This window comes from Acomys minous (genome assembly GCF_964271855.1).
Source record: "Acomys minous genome assembly, chromosome: 19".
Classification (NCBI taxonomy): Eukaryota; Metazoa; Chordata; class Mammalia; order Rodentia; family Muridae; genus Acomys; species Acomys minous.
The window spans coordinates 2,498,658-2,524,576 of record NC_140499.1 but is presented as its reverse complement, the minus strand read 5'-3'; the positions used below and the strand labels follow the sequence as shown (position 1 = coordinate 2,524,576).

The 25,919-nt window shown below is 40.8% G+C and overlaps 1 protein-coding gene across 4 annotated transcripts in view; it reads right to left on the bottom strand.

Moving 5' to 3' along the window:
* The window catches only part of TBL1XR1 (TBL1X/Y related 1), a 152,832-nt gene that overhangs the window by 100,983 nt on the left and 25,930 nt on the right, over nt 1-25,919 (bottom strand). Inside the window, exon 1 of one of the 4 annotated variants that reach the window (XM_084769784.1) lies at nt 25,820-25,902. The exons of the other annotated variants lie outside the window; for them this stretch is intronic. The gene's annotated coding sequence lies outside the window, so the exon portion shown is untranslated. Of the gene's footprint in view, nt 1-25,819; nt 25,903-25,919 lie in introns of those variants that run through there. 4 annotated transcript variants of the gene reach the window in all.

Sequence of the window (25,919 nt, the reverse complement as noted above, 5' to 3'; positions counted from 1 at the left end):
ATTGTTGTATAACCTTGCCTCCCTGTTTGACCTGGGCAAGGCAGAAGGAAGAGGCGGAGCCAAGGTTCCAGGGCTTGGGGGACAGAAGGAGAGAAGTACCTGAGGAAGGAGAAGAGCAGACTCACCACAGCCTTGGAAACCATGTGAGGGCCAGGAGGAGGAACTGAAGATCCACATGGAAAGAAGTGGCCCAGGAGAACAGCATAGATGAGAAGTAGCCCAGATAGAAATGATTACAGCAGATGGCAGGGGAGAGGGGGCTGGGAAATAATGGGAGATAGTGTAGGAGGTTAAGATCTGCCCAGCCCCAGGTAAAATAAGGCTTATTCTAAAATACAACAGGTGTCTTGTGTCTTTTATTGACTATAATAGTGGGTTAGATAGTTCTACCATAATAAAATCATTATATGTTTTTATATTTTCTGTAATAGTTGATGATGTATCTATATACATAAACTTATCAAAACACTGACAATGTTGTTACAAATATGAAAATAAAAATTGTGGACTGACAATGTTGTTACAAATATGAAAATAAAAACTGCGAACAATTGTACATTTTTACTCTGTATCAATCAAGTATTTTGAAAAGCATATGTCCTCCATACAGACTCACCATCTTTTCTCAATTTTAGGCAATGGCTACCACTTTTTGAAACCTGCGCGCATGCGATCGCGCTCTCTCTCTCCCTCTCTCCCCCCCTCTCGTGTGCACACTCAGAGCACATGCAGGTGTGAGTATAGGTGCCTATACAGTCAGAAGAAGGGATCAGATATCATGAATGTGGAGTTACTATCCTTATATACCACATTCATTTTCACTCCTTTTACATTCAACTCAAATTTCACTTAAAATATTATCATTTCCTCTTTATATTTTTATTTCATGTTTATACATGTTTGCCTGCATGCCTGTTTGTACACTGTGTGAGTGCCTGGTGCCCCAGAAGGCCAGAAGAAGACACTTTAGTTCCCAGGAACTAGAGTGACAGATAGTAGTGAGCCACCATGTGTAGATAACACAGGTGCTGGGAGCTAAACCTGGTCCTCTGCAAGAGCAGCTGGTGCTTTTGCCTGCTGAGATGTCTCTCAGCCCCAAGGACACTATCACTTTTTACCTATTGAAAGTTAACCTTTGCTGACAAAAAGATATAAGTTAACTGAAGTTATGCAGATCCACAGGCCCACAGCTTGGGGAGGAAAACAGGCCAATGAAGAAATGTTGTAACTGCTATAAAAATTAATCAAGTTACATATGACTTTTACAACTCTTCCTCATAAAAAACATCACATGACAAATCAAAAAGTGAAAAGAATGCCAGTTGTGGTGGTGAATACCTTTAATGCCATCACTCCAGGTACCAATGAATCTCAGCTTTCAAGAGCAGCCTGGTGGTCTAACACAAGTTCCAAGCCAGCCAATATTCATAGTGAGGCCCTGTCTTTTTTTTCTCTCGCTCTCCTTTTTTTTTGGGGGGGGGGGGGGATGGGAGGCGGTGGGGAGGGGGTAGTGATTAAATGAAAATAATCATGAAGAGAGAGTGTCATAAAGGGAAACAATCCTATTGGCCACTGGTGCCGGAAATAAAGTATTTTCATATCATGAAATAGCAGAAGTTAAAACATAAAAGTACTTAATATTGCTTGTAAGAAAAAGCAAATTTAGATTTCACTGAAGGGATAGATATATAACTGAGATGGCAGAGTGCTTGCCTGGTGTGCACTGACTTTGATCTTCAGGACCATATACACAGGACATGCCTACAATCCCAACACTCAGGATGGAGAGGCAGGTGGACCAGAAATTCAATGACTTCCTTAGCTGTATAAGATTTCTAGACAAGCATCAGCCAGAGACCTCATCTTTAAAGGGGAGGAAAAGGATTCCCCAAGGAACTTTTGAAGAAATTTCATGATTCTCCAGTATAGAGCTGAGCAAATGAGTCACAGACATTCAAGCTTCAGAGCGTTGGAAGTAAGCGTAAGCCAGAGGCTGGGGAGTTGGCGGGATCAGCAGTTACACAGGCCTTCTCCACTGTGTGAAACTTGCCTTCTTTTGTCAGTGATCTGAGCTTCATCTTCCAGTATGACAAACACCAGGGTCACGGGGACATGCTGCTTGTATGTAGAGAGCCAACCACAGACTTACAGGAGAAATTCCTGACAGGCAAGCTCAAAAGCACATATATTTTTATTTTGATTAAAATTTCACTGAATTTATCCTTCAAAATGTGTTCTCACTCGCTACAGTAACTTGATTCTAACGTTATTCATGGCACAACAACCTGTTGTTCAATAATATGGTCCTGGTAACATGACAATATCTAGTTGAAAAAGTAAAAATAAAAAACCATTTTCAGTTGCACTTATGGGCCTGTTAAACTAAAAGGGGCAAAGATTGATGAGCAAAACTGTTTAATAAGGGATTTTTTTTTTAAGGACACAAATCATGAAAGAAGACATAAAGCTAATTTTCTTTCTGGCTTTAACCATCTAACACTTTTTTTTTTTTTTTTTTTAATTTCTGTGGTGGACAAGTGCATAAGAATTTCTGCAAGAGCGAAAATGTAAAATCCAATGTGCAGTTTAACAAGTCTCAAAATGCCTGTTTTATCTAACTGTATAGAAACTCACTGAAATATGTAGACTTGAATCTTGCTAATCACTCACTAATGATATTTTTCAAGTTCCTTACAATAAAGTTTTAATTGGAAAGAAAAAAATAAGTTAAAAGAGCATTTTATACTTTTGTATATGGCAATATTACCTCTGGAAGGAATCTAAAGAAATAGCACTGCTTGATGCAGGAAGAAGACCTGAGTGCCTGAAAGCTAGTGTAAAAGCCTGCTTTATTCCACACTTTCTTAGATTTTTTATTTGATCCATAGAAAAATATTCAATTGTTCTTGATACTACTGAGTTACAAGAGAAGCTAAAGCAGAGAGTCATAAAGAGATGGGCAGAGCCCCAACTCATTAAAGGAGTGTCTAGAAGCCACCTGCACCCAAAGCTTCAGAACATGCTAAGAACAGTTCAGTCCATGAGAAACCCATGGCAAGGGATCTTAAGACCACTTGATGTGAGCATCCCCTAGAAAGATGACAGTGTTTAAAGTATGAGAACATAGTCACTCTGGAATCAGCAAGTATAAAGGGAAGACTATTTCCCTGGACGATGAAAGGTCAGAGTAGCTAACCATTCGCTGTAAGGCTCTTGACATCCTCCCTCCTAAATGACAGAGGAGCACAATGGGAGCACCTTCCATCTGAATATGCAAATCAGCCTTTGCCAGCAGTTACTACACATGGCCACCACAAGGACACCTCCCACATACAGTACTTCACATGCTCGATACTTCCAAGCCTCACACTGCATTTACATAAAACAGAAATATTACTACCACCCTGGTGTCTTTTTGGGAGGAGGATTGGGGTGGCACAAACACAAGCAAACACAGTTCATTTGCTTAGTATTGGAAAGGTGGGTTTTTTTTTCCTTTCCAGCATGCCTTTATTGTTTTTCCTTTTTTTTTTTTTAATTTATTCTTGTTACATCTCAATGGTTATCCCATCCCTTGTATCCTCCCATTCTTCCCTCCCTCCCATTTTCCCCTTATTCCCCTCCCCTATGACTGTTCCTGAGGGGGATTTCCTCCCCCTGTATATGCTCATAGGGTATCAAGTCTCTTCTTGTTAACCTGCTGTCCTTCCTCTGAGTGCTTTTCAATTGCTACCCAACCTGATGATAAATCCTAAAACAGATTTGTTTTTGTTTTCTTGATGCGGAACTGGTAGATTCTAACTCATTATGCAGCCTAGGCTGTTTTTAACCTTGCACTCAGCATCCTCAGAAGTAGGACTGCAGGAAGCCACAAAAAGCATTCTTTTCCTCAAAGCCACTTTGAAGAACATTTTGCATTTCTAACTCTTCCTCCAAGACAACCAGCAACACACATAAGTGAAGCTACATTTGTCTAAAAACAAAGACCCTGAAGGGGGAGAATCAAATAAAGACAAAGCTACAATGAGAAGGAAACAGATGCCCCTGCCTCTCACTACTGCACCTGACAGCATGAAGTGTAAGACAGTGAGGTACCATAACTAAAAAACTTCCACCCCCAAATGATAAAGATAATTACCACTCTGAGTAACTTTCATCAAATTTTAAGATATTTGTGTAATTCCTGGCATCTTCCAATATAGGCAAGATTCCTTGTCTACTATCATGCATAGTCTAGTAGAACAGGATGTAACTTAAAAGCAACATGTACTTAAAGTACTCTAGGGGCTAACTCCACAAGGACAGCACTGATTACCAAAACCGCTGTGTCTGCCTCCACTTTTACACAGGTTCAGGGTACATATCTAACTCTATTTCATAAAACTCCCAAAGTTCTATTCATTTTCTACACCCTCGTGAGCTCAGCATACACAGCCACACTAGATGTGACCTCAGCAGAAACACCCACACCCCATGTGAGCTCAGCAAACATGCCTCACTACATAACAAGTAGGAAGGGGCAGGCAGCTCTCTGAAGTGTGAATTTTAAGCAGTAACGCAGTACTGCAGATCTGTGGTTTCCAGACCTCTAATTTTACAACGAAGGAACTACCTTCTACTACCTTCTACTACAGTCTGAGAATTAAATAATACTGTCCCTCGCTCTGCTGGCAAAAACAAAATAGATCTTCAAGGTAAACAACTGAAGATAATCCACCAGTCAAAACTCAGACAGTCACTGGCCTCTCTTACTTAGGTTATCTTTAATTCAATGAACTACTGTGTCCTTCCTCTTTTTTCTTCAATTAACTAGACTCTATTGCTTGCCAAAAACAAAAAACAGAAACAAAAATCTGTGAATCTTAGAAAACCAAATAAGATAGAGGCCAGTGAAATTCACAGCACAGCAACAAGCATGCTGAGAGCAGGCTAGGCTACTGGGAGACAAGAACCAAACTACAATGGCAAAATGGTAGGCTCGGAGGCCTAACACTGCTATAGAGGAGAACACAGATAATTCAAGTCCCTAAAAAGACTGTGTTCTAGAACACATGACAACTAGCCACGACACTACAAAGCTATGGCTGCCCAAAGTTGGGTGCCAAAATGTTTTAAATGAAAATCCCAAATGTTCTATTTACCATTCAAGACTCAGTAGCCAGATGCTAAGGTGAAAACCTGCTCAGAGAGGCAGAGAAACCACCCAGTTGACCTTCCTTCTTAGTTCACATCACAATGCAAAAAGGCTCAAAAGGCTCAATAGCTAGCTCAGCTGACAGCCCACAGGAAAAGGCCAAAACCCTCAAGGCCAAAGGCTTGCTAGCTCAAAGCTCAAAAAGCCAAAGGCCAAGGAGCTGAGCTAAAGAGCTAAAAAAGCCAAAGAGTTCCTTCTACTTCTCAACGCTGTCTTAAATACCCCTCAACTCAAAGTCTCTCCTACTCTTTAATCCCTATCAACTGGTTTCTTGCTCCACCTCTTCACCTAAAGTCAACATTATTAAATCCTGTGTACACACATCACTTGGATTAAAGGAGAGTGTTCTGGCTCAACCACACCAAACAAAAGACAAGTTTTTACTGTTCACAATCTCAGGGATCACAGCAGGATCAAAGACAGGATTTTGTAGGTCACAATCTATGGGATCAAATATTCTGTAACAGCCCCCAGCTGCAACAGCACTCCATTTCTCCTTATAGCTACCTCATGGGCTTGTGAGCTGGGGTAACTGAAGAAATACGACACAACTCCAATTCCCACCCTGACTCCCTTATTGTATTTCTAATGCAAGAACATTCTTCTCACAGCAGGAAACGACGTGCACAGCTTTAATCCCAGCACTTGAGGCAGAGGCAGGCTGATAGTTCTGAATTCCAGGCCAGCCTGGTCTACAAAGCAAGTTCGTGACAGCTAAGGCTACACAGAGAGACCCTGTCTTGAAAACAAACAAAAGAAAAACAAAAAGAGCATCCTTCTCACCCTTCATGACAGGTTTATCTGTGTATTTCTATAAGGAAAAAATTACAAAAGAAAACACTCAAATTTAGATGGCAGTGTCTACTAGCTGGCATATAACAAAACATACAATAACAGACAGGATCTACTTATTAAATACATCATTCCTAATGTATATCAGCACTTTACATGTATTTTTATCTTCCTAAAAGTGTGTCTGTCTCTCCCCGCCCCCTCAGTGTGTGTGTGTGTGTGTGTGTGTGTGTGTGTGTGTGTGTGTGTGTGTGTGTGTTTGTTTTCTGGTTTATGGATGCAAAAAGAGACAAGGAAATAAGACCATTCATCTAGAACCTAAAATTCTCTTGCCTCCAACTTATTCTATTTTCCCATTATTTCAAGACTTGTTGTTTTTCAAACTCCACAAGCCAATCAGTGGTACATGTTGCTATAAAGAAATTCCCAGACGTTCAATTTTACCAATGAAGACTCAGGAGCCAGGTGCTGGGGTGAAAATTTGCTCGCTCAGAGTGTCAGAGAAAGCATCCAGCTGACATTCCTATTCTGCCTATATCCCAGAAGGAAAATGGAGCTTCTACTCAGCTCACATTCCAAAAGGAAAAGGTCCCTTTTCTTTCTCCACACTGCCTTAAATACCCTCAACTCAATGGCCCTCCTTTCTGTTTACTCCCTGTCAGCTGGTTTCTTGCTCTATCTCTTGACCTAGGGGTAGCTTTATTTAATCCTTTTTACAGAAAGCTCTTGGATTAAAGGTGTATGCTAGGGCTAGGGCACATCACAAGTACAGGTTTACAGTAAACGGAAAGCTCTAGGATCAAAAATTGAGCCAAACCACAATTAGAAACAGCTTTTTACAGTTCACAATCTTAGAGGTTCACAATCAGATCAAATATCCAGCAACAGGTACATATCATGAAATAAATTTAATGGGTCATACAATAAGGGTAGGGGAAGTCTTTCTGTGCAGCACAGGCTGACCTAGACATCACAATTCTCCTGCCTCAGCTTCATAAATACTAGGATTACTTTCAGACTTTGAAAAACTGAAACATTAGTCATAAGAAAAATTGAAAATGCAAAACAAGAAACCCTATCTCAAAAAACCGAAAGAAAGAAAGAAAATACAGAACAAAACAGAGAACACAAGGAACACAAGACAAAACAGAGAACACTTCTTGAAGACGGCAGACTAAAATGTCTCTCTATATGACCTCAGTAAAGAGAAAAATCATTAAGACAGACAGAAAAATAAAGCTTTGGAAATTCACTGGCAGTAACAGAATACTCCAGCCGGACACAGCTCCAACAGGGGCTCCTGGTATGGAGAGGGAAGAAGCCCCATTAAGAAGAAGCTGATGCCTCAAGAATAGGCTGCTAAGTGAGAAAATCCCCCAAATAAAGATGAAAATGACATACTGAAAACATGCACATATCTAAGTGCAGAATCATGAAGAGCAAGCAACCTGACTTCTCCAAAAGATCACAATTCCATGCAGATAGGCAAACAGGAAAATGCTGTATCAAGACTCCAAAAGCTTACTAGTAAAAAGGGTAAGTTAACCTCAAGAGGATAAAAATAAACATAAATTCACTCCATGACCTGGAGAAGGTGGTCACACGCAAATATCTACAAGTCATCAGGAGAGAGGGAGGAAAAAAGTAGTATGAATAAGAAAGTCAGGAAAATAGAAAATTCTCCAAGAAAACTGAAATTTTGAGGGAAAAAATAGAAACGGGCAAAACATTATTAATAGACTCACCAAGAGGAATATGAAGGATGTACAAGAAAGAGAAAATACCATACCCAAAAGTCAAAAAGGAAACAAGTGAATGTGATATGGTCATAATATAATTAAGAGACCTAACATTCAAAGTACAGGAGCGGAAATTCAAACTAAAGGCATGGGAAATCTATTCAGAAAATATTTTCAGATTTGGAGAAACAACAACATAAAAGATAGAAAACATTTAAACTCAAAACAAGATTTTAAAAAATCACTTCTTTACAACACATCACACTCAAAAACACAAAGAAATAATATCAAAAGCTGTAAAGGAAAAGCACATTACCTACCCATGAAAGCCCATCATTATAACATCTGATCTTTAATCATCAACTCTAAACATCAACAAAGCATGAATGAGTTGGGGGTGTGTGTCTCCTCCTCAATTTCTGTATTGATTTTCAGTTTATGACCTAACTAAATATGAAAGTGAATATTGGAGTCATCTACTGTTTTAGTACCAGGAGCTATGGAACCTTTTGTGCTCATTTGTGTTTGTTGCCTATATACTTAAAAATTGCTGTATCTTTTTGGCGGGGCGGGGGATGAGACATTTTCTGTGTAGCCCTGGCTTTCATAGACTCACTTTGTAGACCAGGCTGGCCTCGAAATCACAGAGATCCACCTGCCTCTGGCTCCTGAGGGCTGTGATTAAAGGCCTGCACCACCACACCGGGCTCTTATCAATGTAATTGTTACCTGATAATTATCATAATTATTCTTATTGTATATAGTTTGTTCATGTTAGAGAAAGAGCCACTTTTAACAAAAAAGGGGACATGTAGTAGTAGTAGTTTTGGCTTCTTTAAAAACTCAGTTATGTTATATGAACAAGTTTTTATTTTACTCCCATATCCCATGTGTAGGATATGGGACTGCCTTACTTTGTCCACAGCTGATAATTCCCAGAGTAGCTCAACAAAGGGCGCACACACACACAAAGATTTTTTTAAATTGAAGAGATTACAAATTAATAACCTTATTATTACCTCCAGATTTCAATAAAACAAGAACAAACCAGACAGTAAGTGGCAGAAAACAAAGAAAGATCATGGAACAAATTTAACCAATGAAGACCCAAACGACCCAAACAACAGTACATAAATCATGCAATCAAAATGTTAGTTCTTGAAAAAATACCCAGGGTTGGAAAACATCTAGGCTAGAACGAGGGAGAGGCCAGCAATTAACAAAAGCAGGAGAATCAGGTATACTGGGGACACGCAGTAAACTTCAGACTGCTTTAAAAACTTCATTTCAAAACTCTGGAAAATATACAAGAATTGGATAAAATCCTAGTCAAATATGAACTACCAAGATTAAATAATGATATAAACAATTTAAACTGATTCATAATAAACAAGGCTAATAAAGCAGCAAAAGTCTCTTGGTTGCCAACTTGACTGATTATGGAAGGAAAACCCAAAAAACGGAGGCACACCTGTAAGTGACTTTTGTTAATTTGGCTTGGTTTCAAGTGGGTGGATCCACTTCCAGTCTGGACCTTTGAGGTACCGGAAGACACAGCACACCTCTAATGCCTAGGCCACACCTTCTGCTGGAAGCCTGTGAAGAAGAGGAAGCAAGCTTTGGTGCTTTGCCTGCCTGCCCTTGCGAGCAAGTCCTGGCATTAGAGCCTAACTCTTCAGGACTCCAGCACACACTGAAGAGGTCAGCTATGACATCCAGCCTCACAGACTGACCAACTACCAGATTCTTGGACTTTCAGTTCATAGCCAGCCACTGTTGGATTACCTGGAACACAGCCTGTAAGTCATTCTAATAATAATACCCTTCCTATATAGAGATTCATTTTATAAATTGTTACTCTAGAGAAGCCTGAGTAACAGTCTCCCACAACGAAAAGGCCAAGACCAAAATGATTCACTGCTGAAGTCTACCAAACTCAAATAAAGTTTGAGATCAGTATTTCTCCAACTGTTCCACACAGCATTAAGAGAATAAATACTGAATTCATTCTTTAAAAAAAAATAATAATAATAAAACAGGTATTGCTCCTGGTATCAAAACCAGATGACACAACAACAAAAGAAAATTATAGATCTAGTCTCCTGATAAACACAGATGTGAAAACATTCAATTATCTGCCATAAATCAAATTTAAGAACAAACTACAAAAAACATACACCACAGTTAATGAGGTTGGCTCAACATGTATAAGTCAAAAGATGTACAACACACAATTATTTATTTATCTATTTATCTATTTATCTATTTATTTTATGGACAGGAAGCACATGGCCATCTCAATGCACAAATTATCTATGACAAAATTCAAATCCCTTCCTAATAAAAAAGCCCTCAAAAACAAACAAGGAAAGAAGAGCATACAAACAGAGCCAAGACTATCTGTAACAAACATATTACCCAACACTAGACAGAAAATATTTTTTTCCTCCAGAATCTGCAACAGGACAAGGTTATCCACTTTTATAAGATAGTACTTAAGTGCTAGTTTCTGGTTTCTCTGAAGACTCAGTTGTGTCATGTGGTGTTTTGCAGAAAGCCGCAGTTTGAGAGGTCATGTGATGTTTTTCTGGGAGAGAGGGCATATGATGCTTTGCTGGGAGCAGACAAGAGGTTGCACGATGGTGGGAAGGAGATAAAAAGAACCAAGGACAGTGGGACAAGGCTCTTTGCATTTCTAGCCCTGCAACACTTCACTGGGCTTTGCTGGTCTGAGAGAAACGTCCCAGAGCACTCGTGGTACCCCAGCTGATTCTGGCCACTTCCATGACTTCTGATGATGTGGCAGAGCCTTGGTTTCTGCTGGATGGTGCCACCGCTGCAGATTCATGTGCTGTTTGGTATTGGCTACTGGACTGGACTGCTGGTATCCTGACAATACGGAGTGGAACTGGCCCAAGGAACTACATCTAAACAGATCCAAAGCCTCTTTTTATTATTAACATTCTTTCTCCCCTTCCTCTGGTTGGTGGGTTAGAAGTGAGCTTGCAAGCCTAAACAAAGTAGCTTTTGAAAAATCTAAGCCTACATAGTACTGCATACATATATATACAGATATAAATGCAGACATAACACCCATACTCAAATAAATTTTTAAAAAGAAAGAAAAAAAGGGAAGGGAGGGGAAAGGAAGGGAGGAAAAAAAACAAAAAACAAAAAAACAAACCAACCAACACTGGCCAAAAACAATACTTAATATATTATAATTCCTGACTTTAAATTGTTCTATAGTGCCATAGGCAACATAGTATCAGCACAAACACAGTTATGCCCCACCCTACCCACTATCAAATTTATAACAAGAATATTAAAAACAGACATGGAAAAAATCCTTTCCAAATAATGGTACAGGGAAACTGGATATTTACATGCAGAATAAAATTAGATTCCTATCTCTCACCTTGCCCAAAAATCAACTCATAATAGACCACAGACCTTAATATAAAATCTGAAATAATGAAATGTTGAAACATAGAGAAAACACTTCCAAACACAGGGACTAACTTTCTGAAAAAGAGCCCAATAGCACAGGAAATAACCTCAAAAACTGACAGGTAGAAAAACATGAAACTAAAAGGCTTCTGTACAACAAAGGAAACAATCATCAGTATTAAAGACAGTGTGAAGAATGGGTGTGGGGCAGAAAATCACTACCAACAATACATTAGACAGAAGCTAACGTCTAGAATATATAAACAAAAGACAACAAGATCTCCCAATTAATACTGAATAGACATTTTTAAAACAGCAAGGCAAGAGTGATAGCTCAGCAGTTAAGAGCCCTGGCTGCTCTTTCTACGGACTGAGGTTCAGTACCCACACCCACATAGCAGCTCACAACTCTCTATGACTACAGTCCCAGGGGATCCACTGTCCTCTTCTTGTCTCTGGGGGCCCTGCATGCACAAAAGTTTAGACACATATGCAGGCAAACCCACACACACAAAATAGTAATAATTACACACACACACACACACACATTTTTAAGTGGCTAAAAATTTTTTTTAATGTTCAACAACCTTAGCCATTTGGGAAATAATATAGTAGTGCTGAGAATGCATGGCAGGCAGGACAGCTAACACTAAAAGAATGGAAAAGAAAATATGCTGACACATCGGGAAGAGTAACCCCTCCAGTGTAGCCACTATGGAAATCAGTGTTCAGGTTTCTAAAAATACTAAAAAAAGAAATGTCACCCGATGCAGAGATAATCTTTCTGGGCATTTAGGAGAAAAGTCTACATACCAATGAGCTGTCCCAAGGGGAAGAACCAGTCTAGATGTCCCATAAACTGATAAAAAGAAAATGTGGTTCATGTACACAGAAGAATTTTATTCAGCCTTACAGAAAACTGAAATCATGCCATTAACAGGCAAACAGATGGATTCTGCAATTGAATTAAACAAGATAACTCAGGCTTAGAGAAAAGTCAACTACCACATTTTCTCCCATACGCAGATCTTACATTTTATTCATTTTACAAGTATATTAGGGGTAGGGAGAGTTCTCTAGAAAGGGATCTATAAAGGATACAAAGATATCTTAAGGGAGGGGGGAGCACATGAATTCAAGTCACAAAAACAGAAAGGGGCCAACTAGAAAGGTGGGGAAGAGACGAGGAGGAGGACAGGAGCAGAAGGGTAAGAAGCAGTCCGTGTAAGAGAGTGCCACAGTGAAACCTGCTGCTTTGTGTGCTAACTTTAAAACTCAAGCAACAAGCCCGCAAGAGCGCTCAACAGGGGAAGGTGCTTGCTGCAAAGGCTGACAAGGCTGAATCCCCAAGAAGGAGAACCAACTCTGAAAAGTTGTCATCTGACTTCTACCATGCTCATGATGAACATATAAAACTTAAAAAACAATGTAATAAGAAATTTAAACTAAGTAAAAAATGAACACCATGACTAAACCACTTGGGAAGGAAAGAGATTATTGGGCTCAGACTTCCACATCACTGTTCATCCCTGAAGAAATCAGGACAAGAACTCAAACAGGGCAGGAACCTGGAGACAGGAGCTGGTACACTAAGCCCTGGCCTGTGGGACACTCTTAATTTTTAAGTTAATTCCAGAAATTTTGAAATGTATTTTTTTCATGTCCCAGGCGTTCACTGTCAATATAATTTCCTTTAATGTTTTGAAAGGGAAAACTGAGTTCACTGTGAGACTTTACTAAATATGAGTAATACTTGCTATATACTAACTAAAATGACATCATCCTTTCTTTTGTTGTTTGTTTTTGAGATGTGGCTCTGTGTAGCCTAGGCAGAGCTTGAACAGGCCATGGAGGAGTACGGCTCACTGGTTTTCTCCTCAGGGCTTGTTCGGCCAGCTTTTGTATAGAACCCAGGACCACTAGTCCAGGGGTGGCCTTACACACTATGAATTGGGCCCTCCACAATCAATCTTTAGTTCTGAAACTGGCTTAAAGGCCTCTCTGCAGCCTGTCTTAAGGAAGCATCGTTCAGCTGAGATTCCCACCTCTCTGCTGACTCTAGTTTTTTCAAGTTGATATAAAACTAGCCAGCAGAGAAGATGAAATGGCTTTCTTTCACATATACAAAGGTAAAATAATTAATAACCAGTAGTCCTGCAGTATAAGGACTGTTCTTATACCAGATGAACCCATTTGCCAATGCAGTGGGAAGAGCAGTATAAGGAAATGGGAACTGTAAGTAACACACTGCGCCTGGGCAACCCCTCTTACATGGCACTTCAAGGTGGGTGGTGCACTGAAGGCCTGTACCATAGAGCTTAACTTTATATTCCAAAGCAGTAAGCAGGTAAGATGAACTTTTTGTATTAATCCAAAGCAGAGGTTGAAACTAAATGAACAATCAAAACTACTCCACATCATACATAAAACAGATCTCACCAAAACAAAATGAAGAGAAAAACACAGGCTCCACTCCAGAGAAAGATGACATGACAGCAAAAATATCAGATAGAGAAGATTGTAAAAGCAGAGAATATTAAAAAAATCAATACCACATGGAGACAAAACACTAAGCATTCAATAACATAGTCACATTACTTCAAAATAAATACAAAGAAAAAAAGTTTCAAGGGCTGGAGAGATGCCTCAGAGGTTAAGAGCACTAACTGCTCTTCCAGAAGACCCAGGTTCAATCTTAGCACCTACATGGCAGCTCACAACTCTCTGTAACTCCAAGATCTGACACCCATAGACATACCTGCAGGCAAAACACCAATGCACATTAAATAAAAATTAATAAATTTTTTTAAGTTTTGAAAGGAAATAAAACTTGTGTTCCAAATGGCTAAGAAATCTGAGTATCTGATTCTCACTAACTGACAAAAGGAAGACAGAAAATCAGGAAAGGCTAAATAAAAGATTTGAATATTATCAAACAGAGCAGCCTAACAGATGTGCTAACAGTGAAATTAAATCAACAATCAGCATTTGAGAGATTCCCAGGAAACGAAAATAATCAAAAACTGAATAATGTGCTCCTAAAAGTCAATTATCCCAAGAAAATATTGGGCTGGATTGCACAGACACACCACCAGGACAGAAGAAGTTCAAGTTCCAGGCCAAACTGGGTTATTTATATGGTTAAAACTCTGTCTCAAAAGGGGCTGGGTGCAGGGAGAGTAGTGGGATGTACAGTTGGTAGAGTACTTGCTTGACACACACAAAGCCCTTAGCTTCAGCCCCAACACTGCAGGGGGAGAACATACCTGTAACCACAGTGCTGGGGAAGCAAAGGAAAAGATCAGAACTTCTGTTATACAGTAAGTTCAAGTTCTGCCTAGTCTACACAAAGCTGCACCTCAAAAACAAAACAAAAAAAGGGTGCTGTCATTTTAGTTAATGTACAACAAGAAATACTCATATTTAGTAATGTCTGAAACAATGAAGTCAGTTTTCCCTTTCAAAACATTAAAGCAAATTAAGATTGACAGTGAACGTCTGGGACATGAAAAAATACATTTCAAAATTTCTGGAATTAACTTAAAAATTAAGAGTATCCCACAGGCCAGGGCTCAGTGGGTAAACGTAACTGCCACATCAGCCTGAAGATCTGAGTTCAATTTCCAGAACGCAGTAGAGGGCCAGCTGTACTGGTGGGCATCTGTAAAGTGACAGGAACGGCAAAGAAGGAGAATCAGGCACAGGCCTGGTGCCCAAGAATGCAGTGCAGAAACCAGTGACTGCAGCTCAACAATCTAAGACAAGGACCACATGTAAACGTGGTCCTCTGATATCTGCACATGCACTGTGGTGTGCATATGCCCACAGTTACACACATGAACAGAAATGAAATAAACATTTACAAATAAAAAGAATGTCCAACTCAGTGTAGTACTGCAAGTCAGGAAAGAAGGGAAGAAAATATTTGTAAACAATTCAAACCCTTCATAGGCAATCAATTCCTCCTCTCCAAACAGGACCTATTCACAAAGGCAAACAGCCACCTGAAAGCAGGATGGTAATTCAGAACTTCCCACCTTAAACTCCAGTGGTATAAACCTCAGCTACATAGTAAAGGCACCTACTATTTATCATCGTACTTTAAATGAAGAACACATTTTAGGTCCTAAGCAACCAATTCATATGCAGAGTCACACTGTGCAGGTGTGAGTTTGCTGTAACTGTAGAAAGAACAGAGGTCACTAATGTGGAAGCCATGGTTCCCAGCATTCCTAGCTCTATAAAACCTTCTATGCTCATTATTAGCCAAAGCAAAGTGCTGTTCACAATGAGTGTAATTGGCCTCCTTTCCCATACAAAACAACGGAGGTTTGGAGCAGGTTGCAGTGACACGTCTGTGATCTAACCAATCCTAGGTTGTGAGGCTGAAGGGAGCCTAGGTGTCATAGTGAGACCCTCCCTCAAACAAAGGCTTCAAACGCCAGAGTTTTGCAATATTCTACAATTGCCTAACTAATAAAAGGAAAGCTACTCAATCTTGCCAACGTGGTGGCAAACCGTGGCCCACGGGCCACATCCAAGCTGCCTTTCTATGTCCTCCAAGCTTAGAATAGCTTTACATTTTTAAGTGATTATGGAGCAAACAAGCAAATATGAAAATAGTATGAATTTTGCTTTTAGTGTCTATCATGAGTAGAGCCATGTCTGTCCCTCTAAACACTCTTTATGGCTGTTGAGCACTACACCAGTGACTGGAGTAGCTGTCACAGCACCTGTTCTGCAACTGACTCTTATTAACCCAGTGTGCCACTACTGCTCTAAAATTATTCTAGTGTAGCAGGGAAGACCTAGGAATATAAATTCTGAAGCAGACATATGAAGTCCTATCAAACCAGGGTATTTACTTTGAGAACATGGCATGTAAACACAACTAAATGACTAATGTTAAGCCACAACTGCTTTTCTCTCTCATCATCTGCTTTCACAGCAAAGGTAGAAAGATCAATCTAGAAACTTATCTGTATAGCTAAGCACATGTGCAGCTGGCACAAGTTTTTGAGTATTATAAATTAAGTCACTAGAAATTTTTTTTAGGTTTTTTCATTAAACTTAAATATACTTACATCATTTCCCTCTCTTTCCTATTCCGAACCATTCATAGCCTCCTCTTCTTTAACAGTTGCTCACATACATCCAGTATGACTTTGCTGTCTCCTGCTGACATAAATAGCATGACCAAATGCATCTTGGAGAGGAAAGTGCTCTTATAGTTGTGGTCCATAATGAAGGGGAGTCAGGGCAGAAACCTGGATGCAAGAGCTGAAGCAGAAGCCACGGAGGACTGCTTGTTAACTTGCTGCCCACGATTCATTCAACTTGCTTTCAAATACAAGCCAGGACCACTAGCCCAGAGGTGACACTGGCAACTGCAGGTTGGGCCCTCCCACATCATTAATCAGTAAAATGGCCCCCACAGACTTGCCAATATGCTAATGTGATGAGATAGTTACTCAATTGAGGTTCCCTCTTCTCAAGATGACTCTACCTAGCTTGTGTCAAGTTGACCAAAGAAACTAGCCAACAAACACATAAAAATAAATAAATAAATACATATATACATACATACATACATACATACATACATACATACATACATACAACCTGCTGAGTCAGTCGAGAGAAAGCCCTGATTGAACTTCTGAGTGAACGTGTTGTCAACATATGTCAGACATGCCAAGGACCTAGCCTCAGACCCGTGGAAGCACGCAAAAGCTTCCTTTTTGGTTCCTGTTTGGATGTTGATAGTGTGTGCAGAAAAAAATCCACCACATCTTTCTCTCCCCAGACTGAAGACTCTTCCTCTCAGAGATTGCTCCTACCTAAATTAGCTAAACCTGTCTCCTGTATGCCCTGAACATTTGCTCCTCGTTCATCTGTAAGTAATAACTCCATCTTCCTACTAATGCATTGAGCTTTCTGGTGCTTCGGCCTCTTAAGCAGACAGCATGGATCCCAGCTTTCAGACTTTGTGTCCATCTGTCCTTCCCTCATTACTTTGCTGCCCCAGTCAGTTCCAGCTGTATCACTGAAGCCAAGTGCTGCCTGCATGTATGTCTCTAGAGTTGCCACTTGGTATTAGATAACAAATCAGGCATGCATGCCTAGGGAGGGTTAATTCTCCCTCTCCTGGCAGTTGTTAATTGCTTCTATAGCTGGCGGGTGTACAAGAGATAGTAAGGAATCTGAGTCAGGAGGATTGCCCCAAGTTCAAGGCCAGCATGCTACATAGGTAACAGAACACCTAATGGTACCAAGTTATGACACTGTGTCAAAACACAAAAACAGAAAAAGTTTAGCAAATAAAGGAGTGGCCAGGAAATCAGGCTCAGGAACAAAATAATCATCATCATCATCATCATCATCATCATCATCATCATCAAACAGATAGTGGCAGAGGTTGACATTATAGCTTTAGTAAGGATTCCTCAGTTCATTTATTTTTAAGAAATTTTTAAAAAGCAGAAAAAATTAGTCAAACAGAAATCCACAATAACTAGAAAATTCTAAGACATGCTGATAACAAAATAGGTCTTCAAATGGATAAAGAAACTGTGGTACATTTACACTATGGAATACTACTCAGCTATTAAAAACAAGGAATTTCCAAAATTTGTGGACAAATGGATTGAACTAGAAATTGTCATAATGAGTGAGTTCACACAGAAGCAAAAAGAGCTAAATGGTATATACTCACTTATATCGAGACACTAGTCCAAGGTGTACGTCCCCATGAAAAACTGTACCTACCAGAATAGTGGGTAAGAGGGGAGGACATCCTATTGAAACTTTAGGTGTGAGAAGCCTGGGAGAAAGAGGAAATGGAAGGACCCAGTGGGTCCTGGAAAACTACAGGCGAGTCTGGGCCCTGGGGCCCTCCGCAAACTGTGGCAACAGCCAAGGAAAAAATAGGCAGTAAAAACCTTGAACCCCTACCCGGACTAGCCGATGGACATTCTCCACTGTTGAGTGGAGAAGGAGATCTAACTTTCACATAAACTCTGGTGCCCCATATTTGAACATGTCCCTTGGACGGAGATGCCTGGTGGCACTCAGAGGAAAGATAAGAGGTCACCAAGGAGAGACTTGATACCGTATGAGCATATTCAGGGGGAGGAGGTCCCCCTCAGACACAGACTTAGGGGAGGGGAGGGGAGTAGGGGGGAAGTGGGAGGAAGGGAGGAATGGGAGGATACATGGGATGGGCTAACAACTGAGATGTAATATGTATAAATTAATAAAAATTTATTTAAAAAAAAAAAAACAACAAAATAGGTCTTCAGTGCATGTCAAAATTCTAAGGGCAAAGCTATCAGGTCACATAAAATGGGAAAGTCACCTACTCTCAGGCCCTGTTCTCTTATTAACTACATACTGAGTAATCTAGCAAAGACTACCCAGGGCTGCAGAATGCCCAGTCCCAGGAGCTGTTTCATCATGCCATGTTGTAGCTTAATGTTTTCTAGTATTTCTTATCCTTTATGGATCATCTCCAAAGTTCTGCCTGCCTATCCCCAGGCCCACAGTGGCTTTCTGTGTGCTAAACAAGCCCACCTTGTTGAAGTGCCATGCAGCTCAAAAGCTGACTAACAAAAGATACTAAGGGTGACCCTGACACAATTCCCAGGAGTCCTCAGAATGATGGGCCTGAGGATGGAGTAGAGGAGCTTTAGTTAAAGACAGAGTAAAAGGTTTTCTTGAGTTTACCTTCATTTGAAAATCAAGGCACAAATCCAAATAGCTTATGAGAACAGACTCTGCCCTTGTCACATGGGAGTGGGATATGTGACTCAGCATGGAAACATAACGTTTCTTTGGTAGGTGTAAAAGCAAAAATTAACTTTAAAACTTTCTAGGATCAGGAAGTCAGAAGACAACTTTAAAGTGTTATTAAACTTTATTTTAGAGTAAGGCTGTGTTAGGAAAGCTGGGTTACTGCGGTATGTAAAAACCAAAGCTGGAACTTTCAAAGTCATACATTTTCCAAACTGAATCACATCTAGTTATGAAAACTTTTGTTATGTTAGGTTTTAAAGAAAAGTCTCAAGTATCACAAGCTAGCCTCAAATCAGCGATGTAGCCAAGATCAAGCAGGCAACATGTTCCTGCTTCCACCTCCCAGGCATGCACCACCACCACTTGGAGCTATGAGGCATTTTTAAGCACTGATGGCTCAATATGTCTTAGTTCACAGCTGCAGAAGCAGCAGCACTGGGAAGCAGTGGCACCTTGTCCTGCTGCAGCACAAACAGGCTTATGTGGATCCTCCTGCACCCAATGCCTACATTACCTTCCCTCAGCTGCTATGAATCTCAGACAAACCTTTCACTGCTTCAAGATAAAAGATTCGCACTATAGACTGCATTTATTTGTCCTAAAATCTGTTGCATACAATTAATTCCAAACTGGCACAAACAGATAATAGTGTGAGGGGAATTCAGGAATAAATCCAATATAATTATAGTCTGGGCTAGCTGTACTGAAAACCTCACATAGCTGTAGTCTGCTGTCACCCTCTGTCCTGGTCTTAAGGACCTTCCTCTGGATGCTACCTTCATTCTTTGCAGTGTACTTGTCTTCTCCAGGCCTGTACAATGTGAGCCATTCTACCCTCCAGCTTTTACGGAGAATTGCTATGCTTGTAGACATTTCCCTCATCCACTGAATCCTGTATATACACAACATGTTCTTTCTCCTTTCTCAGTGATCCTGGAGACTGAAGCCAGGGCCTCACTGATGTTGGTAAACACTTTTTAGGCTATGGGCATCTTCTCAAGAGTCTTCTCCCAAGTGTGATCTCCAGCCACTCTCCTTTCACCAGCAGAGGGACTATTGCTTCCATAGCTCCCTCCCGCCCACAACCTGCTTTTTCTTTCCAGGCAGCTTTCTGAAAAGTGTCTGAAGCTTACACTCATCTCTGCTCCACAGGCCAATGGATACTACATGATGATGTCATTCACCAGCACAACCTTTAACAACCTTGGAAACAGTACACTGACCAGCTCTGGGTCTGTTGTGTGTTCTCTAACCTAGATCTACATCAACCTTTCAAAATAATTCAGAGAATCTTAAGTACAAACAACACAATAAATTTAGGCTAATAAACTAATATGTAAGGCCTGGGGATGGAGCCCAGTGGGTAGAATGCTTCCTAGAATGTCCAAAGACTTGGGCTCCATCCCCATCGCCACATAACCCAAGTACAGTGGGACACACCTGTAATCTCAGTGCTCAGCGGTTGAGGCAGACCTTCAGGGTCACTTTCACTACTGACACCTTGTCTCACACACTTGATACAAACAGAGCAGAGCAGCTTTTAGGATGCACAGAACACACTGCAATGACAGTGTGTCACAGCATAAGAACAGAGAACAAGACCGACCCCACTCAGGCCAAGGGACTACCATCATCCCCCACCCCAACCCACCATCCACCCCATCCCCATTATGCCTTGTTTTGCAGTGCTACCTATAGGAGGCAGCTCAGGAATCAAGCCAATCAAAAGCCTAAAGAAGGATAAATTGATCAGGGACAGGATACAGAGCTACAGATAAGCCTGGATGAGTACCATACTCTACAGAATACTGGACAGCGACTGACAATCCCGAAAACATACAAGCGGAGTTTCCTGCTGTGATAACACTCCGATCAAAAGCAGCTTAGGCAATGAAAGGGTGAGACTACACTTCCAGTCACATTACATCAATGAGGGAGGTCAGGCAAGGGAATCGAAGCAGAAACCATGAGGGAATGCTACATGTTGGCTCCCTCACATACTCATGCTTAGATTTCTTACATTGTCCAAGATGGCATGCCTAGGGCTAGGTGCTCCTCGGATATTCTACTATAGGCTGTATCAAATTAAAGATAACTAGGGCAGCTCCTGAAGTGGTACAGTACAAGCAAGAATTCTTCTACAAACAAGTAAACACAAATGGCTGCATATAAACTACTAACACTCTTAAAGGACACTCCAAACTGAAACTATGGAATGAAACAGTATGCTGTGAAGTCACTAGAGTCCAAGCGACCTGGAGCTGGGGAGGGCTCCACTAGTCAAAGGCTTCCCTAGCATGGACAAGGCCTGGGAGTGGAGGCAAGAGAACACAACTTTGGCCTCTCAGCAAAGTACAGGCAAGCATAAACAAAACAAGATTCGGTAGGGCACTGCCACACACTTATAAACCCATGTCAACGCCACTCTGTACCCTGGGAACGGTGAGTTCCAGATCGTCCTGAGCCACAGGAATGAGGCAAAGCTCCGAAGGAGAGATTCTGCTACATGTATTACATATTCTGCTTTCAAAAGAGACTAAATTTCTTTATCTTTGTTTTCTATGTTTTTTGTTTGTTTTGGAGTCTTTTGCTAGTTTATTTTTGTTTTTGCTATTCAGACAGATTTCTCATTATATAGACCAAGTTGTTGTTGAATCAATCTTCCTTTCTCAGCAAAGAGCTCACTTCACAATCAGAGTGAACAAACAAGTTCCTTTAAGTTACAAAAATGTTCTAATGCTAAATAGAAACTAGCCCCATGTTTCAAGAAATTAATCATGAACTTGCTAGTTCCTGTGTAAAAGTCGTGAAATTTAGCCAGGGAGGGATGGTAATGGCGGCAAGCTGCTCTGCAGGTATAAACACTGTGAGAGGCCCCTGGCAGCTATCAACTCAGGTTTAACAGACTACAGCATCTTGTAGTTTTACTCAGAACAGTGCCAAGTTGAAATCCAAAATATCATTTCTACAAGGACAATACCCAACAGTGGATGATACACACCATGTAAAGAGGACAGTACCAAGGAGTACCAGTACAACAGTCACAACAATGCTGAGGTCACCTAGCTCCTGAAGGCAATACCAAAGACAAGGAGTGGTCCCTGCACCAAACAAGGCCATTTGGTCACACACAAAGCTCAAGTCTGTGGAACAGGATTTTCCTCCTCTCAACCCTGTGAAGTCATATGACTAATACTTTTCTGCACCATTGTTAAGATAGTCAAGTTGGCTGGGCTGTTGCCTTTAATCTCAACACTCAGGAGGCAGAGGCAGGTGGGTCTCTGTAAGTTTGAGGCCAGTCTGATCTACAGAGTGAGTTTCAGGGCAGCTATGGCTATACAAAGAAACCCAGTCTCAAAATAACAAACAAAAAAATAAAATCAAGTTGATCTTTGATCAACTGATACAGAAGCAAGTCTGTGCTGTGCTGGCTGGCCAGTGGCCCAACAATGGTTCAAAGCATTATCACCACCAGAAACCAAAGCAATCACATAGGTCTAGTATTAAGATCAACCCAAACAAGATACTACTATTTTGACCAGCTACCCACTGCCCCCATGTGAAGAGACCTCATGGGAACAAAATGGCAAATGCCAGCCATCTCAGTCCATGAAAGTTGCCACACTACTATGGCTCTGAGCTCTGAGCCACCTTCCCACTCCAGAAGCACTGGTCCCATCTCGGGTCGTATGTCCAACAAGCTCCTGATGATGATCAGCACTGACAGGGAAAACAGCATCATAGACTATGCTACCCACTTGGGCAATGTCACCAAGATCAGTCTAATGCCATTACCAAGACGTACCTGGAAAAGAGATGGTGCTGCTCACAAAATGTCCCTTTGAAAAACCCACCAAAATTAATAATAATAATAATAATAATAATAATAATAATAATAATAATAATAATAAAGAAAAACCCACCAATTGTCTTATGAAGTTCACAGGAGCCAGACACAGTAGTTTATTCTTATAATACCAGCATGCAGGAGGTAGAGGCAAATCAGCCTGGACAACATGAAATGATGTCTTTAAAAAAAATAATAATAGGCAGGTTGTGGTGAATCATCCCTTTAAACCCAGCACTTGGGAGGCAGAGGCAGGCAGATCACTGTGAGTTAGAGGCCAGACTGGTCTACAAGGCAAGTCCAGGACAGTCAAGACTAAAAAAAAAAATCTGACTTGAAAAACAAAAAACAAAACAACAACAACAACAATAATAATAATCAACAGGGGGGAAAAAGCCTCTGGGCAAAGGATCCAAGCTCCAATTAGTACTTTTATAGAACACAAAGCAAAATATAGCTTGGGTGGGATGACATTCCTTGAATGAGGTAGCTACCTCCTTAAAGCTCTTAACACCCAGGCTAAGTAGACCACTGTAGTCCACAGTGGTGAAGGAAAAGAGAGAAGGAGGTGGGGGGGTGTATCAAACTATCTGGAAAGAGAGAGGTGAGGGTAGAGGGCACTGCTTGGCACAGCTTGGTGATATAGCAAAGCCCCAGCTACCTAGGATACTATAAAGTAGGAGGGCTGCTTGAGCCCTGAGTTGCAGCATTTCCAGCCTGAAGGGAACACAGGTGGTCAGTGGTCAATGTGGTGGGAGGAGAAAGGAGCCCTGCTAGAATAGCAATGCAGTCTTCATATGTCATCACAGTCAACAGAATACAGGCTAAAAAACACACTTTAAAAAATCATGGGCACAGATTTTTTTAGGGCAGGGGGCAATGTCGGGCCCGTTGCTTGATTTTGAGACTCACTACATAGTACATGCTACTCTAGAACTACACGTAATCCTCAGGTTTCAGCCACCTGGAAGGGCTGAGACTGCAGGCATGAGCCCCTACACCTGGCTTGGTCACACTTACTTACGTAACAGAAGCTGGAAACCAACTGCTGTAAGAGGAGAGAGGGGAAAATGAATAGGCATATGGCCTGAGGGAATGAGGGTAAAGAGGCTCAGACTAGGGTGAGTCACAGAGATGTCTAGTCAGACAAAGCTGTCAGAACCAATCAAGGCTGTACGCTTACCATCTGTTCATTTTACTAAAGCAAGATTATCTTCAGCATTTACTGAGTTGGACATATGTGTGACCATCACCTCGACCACTGCACATTGCAGCAAGAAAGCCCGCAGAGCTACCAAACACTAAGCAGCACTATGCTCTTAAGCTTCCCAGTCTAAGAGCCGGGAGCCAAAAAAACTTTGATATTAATGAACTGCCCAGTCTTGAAGGTGTTGTTACAATGAGAAATAGAATAAGACAGCACCCAAACAAATGAAAAAGTGATATAAATCCAAATTACACTCAAGATCCAAGTCAGCAAGGCACACTAAAGTCAAAGAACCAAATAAATGAGATGTTTCCCAAGTCTACATACAGGGACAATCAATACTATCAAGACACCACCACTTCCCAAACTGAGCAAAAGATTTAATTCAATCTCAGTCAAAACACTAAGTTAGTTTACGGGACTTAGCAAAATGAATCCAAGATTTTTAAGTTTATACACAAAAGATCCAGAATAGCCAACTTATATTAAGAGAGAGAAAGCTGAACCTCAAGATTGTGAAGCTGGGCTAATCAACTGTGAGACTAGCGAAGGAGAGGGGAACATGCAGGAGCACAGAGCACCATGCTGCAGAGCATCTTTCTCCCCAACACAATGAATCTAGGCACTGGAGAGGTAGTTCAGTGGTTAAGAGCATGGGCCTGGTTCAACTTCCAGCACGTACATGGCAGCTCACAACCACCTGGAACTCCAGTCTCAGGGGAGGCGACTTCCTCTCCTGACCTCAGAGGGTGCCAGGCAATCAAACACTTGGTGCACTGACACAGACACAGACAAAACAAAACACCCATACACAATACATAAATAAATATATAGATGAATAAATAAGTAGGTAAATAATACTGGAATCCATACACAGACCCACATTCTTCACAGCAATCAAGCTGATCAATATCTAAATGTGAAACTTATAACATAACTATTTAAAACTTCTCCAAGCACCCAAGACGCTGAATCACAGGAGTAACAGGACAAACTCATAAAGCATATAATGGATGGATAATCTGGATATAGTTAACATTTTCTACCCCGTAAAAGACAATGTTAGCTGCTCGGTGGTAGCACACTCCTTTAGTCCCTGTACTCAGGAAGCAAGGGCAGGTGGATATCTGAGTTCAAGGCCAGCCTAGCCCACAAAGTGAGTCCAGGACAGCCAAGGCTGCACAGAGAAACCCTGTCTCAAAACAAAAAAAGAAGAAGGGCAAAAAAAAAAAAAACCAAAAAAAGGCAACAACCATGTCTAGAGAATGAGAAGAGGCTACAAAACACAGAGACATGTTTGTAAAACCTGATAAAACATTGTTAACCAACTACAAAGAGCCCTTTTTTCAGTCACTGTGGCTCAAAATTAGTAAGAACTACTAAACCTCACCAATAAGAAAACAGCTGGGGCTGGAAAGATGGCTCAAGCATCAATGAGTGCTTGTGGCACCAAACATAAGGACTTAATTTCCGTTCCTAGTACCCAATGTAAAAGCTAGATGTAATGGCACATATTTACAACCCCAGGGCCTGAGAAAGCTTGTTGGCCATCCAGACTCGCTAGATCAGTGAGCTCCAGGTTGAGGAGATGGATACTCTGCCTCAAAAAGTGAATAATGTACTTATTTGAATTCTGGCCACTACATGAGCATGTATGTATCCACATGAGCACACACAAAATAAATAAATTTAAAAGAAGGAAAAGGATACATAAATGAGAACTGAGTATATGAAAAATATTCTTTATCATATACAGAGCAGGAAAATTAAAATTAAAATATGACACTGCCACATACCTACTGGAACAGCCAAAATCAAGATACAGATACCATCAACCACTGGGAGGATTTTGTAGAACAAAAGGATGCTCTTGATGCTGCTAGAAATACAACAAAA